Source organism: Petaurus breviceps, unplaced genomic scaffold (assembly GCF_028583685.1).
Source record: "Petaurus breviceps papuanus isolate PSGF00001 unplaced genomic scaffold, PetGlider_PUasm1.0 79, whole genome shotgun sequence".
NCBI lineage: Eukaryota > Metazoa > Chordata > Mammalia > Diprotodontia > Petauridae > Petaurus > Petaurus breviceps.
In genome coordinates, this window is record NW_027186523.1 from 21,421,950 (window position 1) to 21,428,333 (window position 6,384).

Sequence of the window (6,384 nt, forward strand, 5' to 3'; positions counted from 1 at the left end):
ACAAAATTCGTAGTAAAACAGATTAAGAATGTCAAAAAATTAATAGGCTAAAAAGAAATAGGGATCTTATATTTAGATCTCAAATTATGCTGTGAAGTAGTAATCATTTTTAAAGTTGTCCAATGGAATGTTATTTTTACAGCTCTGCAAAAGGAAAAAAAATTACTATTGCTGGCTTAGAAGAAACCATGAGAGATATCAGAGATCAATCTGATTATAGGGAAATGAAATTCTTTGACATAATAAAAAGAGTCTATCTAGACTATAAGAAAAAGAAAGAGAATAGAAAAAAATTACAGTGAATACATTTGAGGAGTGTCTGACATTCAAAATTAATAATAGATGAAAATTTATAAAGCATTCTTCAAATAGATAAAGAATATGAACAGAATTGTTATCAGTGATCCTAAAGAAAAGCATTCAAACTCTTTAATAATCAAAGAAATGAAAATTAAGAAAACTGTGAGATACCATCTTACTCCCATCAAATTGGAAAAGAAGAGAAAAGATAATAAGATTCAATTCTGGCCTGCCTGTGGGGAAACAAAGAAACTAATATGCTACTCATAGAGCTGTGAATTTATTCCAACTTTTTAGCTAACAATTTGGAGTTTTAAAATTAGAGTTACAAAATTATTCAGTGATCACACACATACATAAATATTATTTTTCATGGAATATCCATTTGTTCCTATCCTATTTTATGGCTTTTTTTCTAATTTTTATCCATACTTGGTTTTTTGTTAAATGACTACTTTATACTATAATTCAGTATTTAGTAGCTCAAATCCCACTTTTTTTTTTTGCTTCTATTTTTCCTTTGACATTTTTCTTCTTCCTTATGAATTTTAATTGTATCTAATTCTTCGGATCTTCGCATTGGAATTTGATTGGTACTGCATAAATTCTGTAGATTGGTGTGGGCTGTATTATGATTATTACTTATATTGGTAAGATTATTATGGTCATTACTTACATTATTACATTAGCTTTTGTTTTCCTTTTTGCTCTGGATGAACAGAGAGGTATTTGTATAAGTCAAAATATCATTCTCTTAATAATAGTAGGGGTGTGTGTGTGTGTATAGAACCTGCTATGTGCCAGGCATTATACAAAGCATAATGGATTTAAGGGGAATTGGTAAAGGCTTATTACCGAAGGTGACATTTCGGCTGAGAATTGAAGGAAGTGGGACAGTCAAGGGACAGAGATGAGAAGGAAGAGAATTCTAGGTATGGGGGACAGCCAGTGAAAATGCAGAGTAGGGAGATAAAGTATCTTGTTCAAGACACATCAAGGGGGTCAATGGCATTGGATCACAGAGTATATGAAAGTGAGTAAGGAGTATGAAGGGTGGAAAGATAGGAAGGAGCCGAGTTATTGAACTTTAAAAGCCTAACAGATAATTTTGTATTTGATCCTGGGAGTAATAAAGAACCATTCATGTTCACTGAATCAGGTGGGGGAATAGAATAGTAGATTCTATAAAGAATATACATCTGCACTTTAGAACAATCACTTAGTTGGATGAGTAGAGAAAAGACTGAGGAGAGACGAGTCAGGAAGATCAACCAGCAGGCTATTGCAAGAGGCCAGAAATAAGGCGATAAGATTCTACCCCTGAGTGGTATCAGTGTCAGAGAAAAGAAAGGTATATACAATGCAAGACAGACTATACATGACTTAAAATTAGTTTGAATATGAGGGTTTGAGACAGTGAGGAGTTAAGAAAGACACCTTGGTTCAAGCCAACATGCCTTGAAAGATGTAATGTTCTCAACAGTAACAGAGAAGTTAGGAAGAGGAGAGGCTTTAGGGAGAAAGATAAGTTCAGTTTGGGAAGTGCCAAGATTAAGATATCCATGGTATACGGAATTAAAGCTGTCTGAGAGGCAGCTGAAGTGTGAAACTGGACCTCAGAAGAGAGGTTAGGACAGGATCAATCTGAAGTTAATTTGAATAGAGATTTTGATTGACTCCAAGGGGACCAATGGATCATTAAATAAAGATAGTATAAGTGAAAAAGAAGAGGATCCAGGACAGAGACTTAGGGCACACAGATAATTAGTAAGTATGAGCTGGATGAAAATATAGCAAAGGATCCTGAGAGGAATGAATAGACATCTAGAAGAAACAGGGGAGAGGAGTGTGTTGAAAACCTGGAAAGTAGAGAGTATGTCCAGGAGAAATTGTGATAGATGATATAAAAAGATTGCAAAGAGGTCATTAATTATAACAATATGTATTATACTATTAATATTAATTAGCAACTTCGGTGGTACAATGGATAGTATGCTGGGCATAGAGTCAGATAGACTGCTCTTCCTGAGTTAAAATCTGGCCTCAGATACTAGCTGAGTATCACTAAATGGTACTACCCCCATTTACTCTGGGCAAGTCACAACCTATTTACCTAAGTTTCCTCATCTATAAAATGAACTGGTGGAGTAAATGGCAAATCCTTCCAGTGTCTTTTCCAAGAAAACCTCAAATGGCGTCACAAAGTGTTGGACCAAATAAAAACAACATTAGCAATGGGCATTATAGTGTTAATATTATTATATTAATATTATTAATAATGTTACAATAGGTCAAGAAGGATAAGAATTTAGAAAAAGACCTCTTTTTGCAGTTAAGGGATAAGAAATAACTTTAGAGAGAGCAATTTTGGTTGGACATGAAGTCAAAAGTGGAATTGATGAGTTAAGAAGAGAATGAGAGGAAAAGAAGTCAAATCACTGATTGTAGATGACTTTCTTAAAAAATTTATCCATGAAAGGGAGGAGAGATATAGGACTATAATTAGTAGGAATGGTTGATTGAAATGAGAGTTTTTTGAGGATGGAAAATATATGGGTATATTTGTAGGTAGCAAAGATGAAACCAGTAGGTAGGGTAGAGATTAAAGAGTGGGAATGATAGAGGAGGCAATGTCCTGGAGAAGACATGATAGAATGGAACCATTTGTGCATGCAAAGAGATTCCATGTCAACACTATCATCCCCTTCTCTCCTCTTCTATGGGAGGTGCTATATTGTAGTGAAAAGAACAGTTGATTTAGAATAAGAGATCCAAGCCTGGGCTTGAATCCTGCCTTTATAAGTTATTACCTGAATGACGTTGGCAAGCCATATCTTTTCTGGGCAGCATTATCCTCCTCTAAGTGTCAAAGGGGTTGGAATAATTTATCTCAAAGTTCTCTTCAGGCTCTAACGCTACGATCCTGTGAAATTATAGTATATGTATATTATTGTGAAATAAGAATAATGAATATGAAGAATTCAAATAAATATGGAAGACATGAGCATATATAGGAAAACAAATGAAGTGATACAGAAGGAAGAAGTAAAGGACCAATATATAGTGTAACTAAACAAAGACAACAGTAACAACAACGAAGGACAGAAAAGTCATTCAGAAAAAGAAACAGGATGATTTTGTTTCCAGATTAAGTCATAATATTCATGACTTTTTAATAACATAAATTAAAGAATTTTTGCAAGAAGTTTCTTTTGTTTTTTTTTTGCTTCAAGTCCTTTCTCTTCTTTTGTTCTTTTATAGACTTGTAAATTTTTTTATGGAAGTTGAACTGTAAGATATTTTGAGGAAAAAAACAAAGAAAATATCCTGAGAAAGAAGCATCCTGGGAGATTCCAATTTAAATGTGTGTGATTGATATCCTAAGAAATAAAGTTGATTTGGACCAAAGAAAATGTTTTGCTTGACCTTTAAAATAAGAAGCACAGATAAAAAGATAAAAGTTGAGAGCTGTAGGTTGCAATATATACCAAAAAAAAAAAAAGCCTTAAGCTTGGTGGTCAATGGAGTCAGTCACCCCATGGCTTTGTCAGAGGAGGACACAATACACTGAATCAATCAATTAGAGGTAAGGAGCATGGCTTAGACATCAGTCATTTAATAGGTCATGAGGAACATGACCATGCCCTGTAGTTCAATCATGGAAGTGCCTTGAGTCCTTCACCGTGTGTGGGTGTAGCCTTCTTCAATTCACTGCATTGTCAGAAAAGGCTGCATCTTTAAAAGGCAGATTGAGTCTCTCCTGTTCCTGCAGGCTCTTTATTGCTGTGTCCAGAGGGTGAAGATCACAGTTCACCCACAGCCTGTGCTATGAACTGAACAAGGAAGAAGGATATCTTCCCCCCCCCTCTTTTCAAGACCAGGGGCTTTTGCTTCTGTTTTGTTTCTCAGTTTTAGGTGCAGACAGTGATCCTCACCAGACTGGGAGTTCAAGCTATGGCAACATTGAAGCAAGCTTGGGAGGGAAGCCTAGATTTCTCCTCTTTCATTCTCACCAATTCTGCCTTCCCCTCACATAGGTTTGGTGCACTGAGAAATCACATTAGGCCAAAAAGGAGAGAGTCCCACACAATGGGCCCTTCAAGACAAGGGTCGCATAAAATAACAGATGATGTAGAGAGTCCTGTCAAAGCCTTCCTTCTAAGTCCCTGACAAAGAGCCACTTGGGGAGGGAGAAGGGAAGGAAAGAAATTTTGGCGTTTGATTCCTGCCCACTCTACCCTTTCCTCCTCCCTTCCTGTATTCTTGCTCCCATACATTAGGAGGATAACCTGGCAAAATTCAGAATAACAGGGGGCTTGGACTTTTTCTTTAACATCTATGCAGTGTCTCCTGAACATCAGTAGGTGGTGGAAAAAGCTGCTTTGGAAGCCAAGGGCAGACTGAGCATGATGAGGAAAGGCAAATTCTAGACAATATGAGCAGAAAAATTACACCATCCCTAAGGGGAACATCATGAGAACTCTTAACAAAAAGCATTTTCAGGAACTTTGAACTAATCCTGTGTCACATATGCTTTCTAAGCTTTAACCCACTCTCCTCTGAACTCTGTATTTACTTGTAGGAAAGAGTTTCATAGACTTTTGGGGCAATGTTTGACTTCAACTGTCCCAACTATGCTGCTGTAGTAAAATACCCCTTTCTAAGATCTAAATAAAGCTAGCTAAGAAATATCAAGTCAAAAAGTTCTTCTTTATCTTCTGGGGCTGACTCAAATGTCAGTTTACAAGATCATAGACCCAGAGCTATAAAGCACTAAAGAACTCACTGAATCCAACTTCCTAATTTTGCAAATAAAAAACAAAGTTGGCACATAGGTAAGTTAAACCAATTGGCTAGGATCACACAGCTAGTACATCTCTACTGAAGTATTTCAACTAAGGTTTTCTTGACTTCAAGGCCATCATCCTCTCCACTATTCTGTACTGCCATAATGACTTAAGGAACTTGTCACTAATCTTAATGTTTTTTTAGTCCCTTTAACCTGATAATATCCTCAATCCATTGTCAGTGTGGAAACAATTATACAGTAAGTACCCAAGACGGAGAAATGTATGGCATTTTCTAATAGATACTATCAGTGCCAGAACAAAAATCTTATTTGTAGGGAAAGGAGGACTGAGGATAGTGTGTGGGCATAGCACCTAGATACCATACAACAGAAGATGAATAATCACAGTGTGATGGAATGGAAGAAAGAGCTGACTAGAAATCAAGTAACCTCTAATCTGGTCCCTAATTGGACCCTAACTAGGTGTCTGACTTTCAACTAACTATTTAGCTCCTTCAGATCTCAGTTTCTTAATTTGTAAAATGAGACAGTTGAACCAGATGATCTCTAAGATTCTCTTCAAATGCTACATTTCTTTGAGTCCATGAACAGAATTGTGATACTAAAGAACTTATGATACTGCCCTAAAGAGAACATTTATTCACTTCAAATTCAGGTTTTATGGAGTGGCAATGATATGGAGCTCCATCTACATGTTTCTCCATAAGTAATAGAAATATCTGTGCATGCAGCCTTGTAGAAGTAGTTAAAAAAATAATCTGTCAACCCATGAATATGTTTTACAGACCATGACATTTGTAGCAGCCCTTTCCTCACTTGTCAGTGTAGCCTAAGAAAGTTTTCCAGAGTCAGTATGGCAGAGGCCTGTACATAGTCAGCAAAATTGCAGTTCATTCACAGTCCCAAGTTCAGGGTCATATTCATCTTTGGCAAACATTCCCATTGCAAACTAGCAGGAAGAGAAATGCTGTGTAATGTCCCTACATTCTTTTATGGAGGGAGACTAGAGTAGTAATGTTACTAGAGATATTCTAAAATAAAAGAATGCAAAACATTGACTGTTTCTTTTCATATCATTAAAACATCTTACTTCCTTATTGGATAGGGAAAGGAGTCAGGCTAAATCAATGTTCAAAAAGCAACTTGAGACAGATAGAAAGACAGAAATAGAAGAAGAGAGAAGGGAGGGAGGGAGACTGAGAGAAAGAGAGGCAGACAGACAGAGACAGAGAGAGACAGAGAGAGACAGAGAGAGAGAGAGAGAGAGAGAGAGA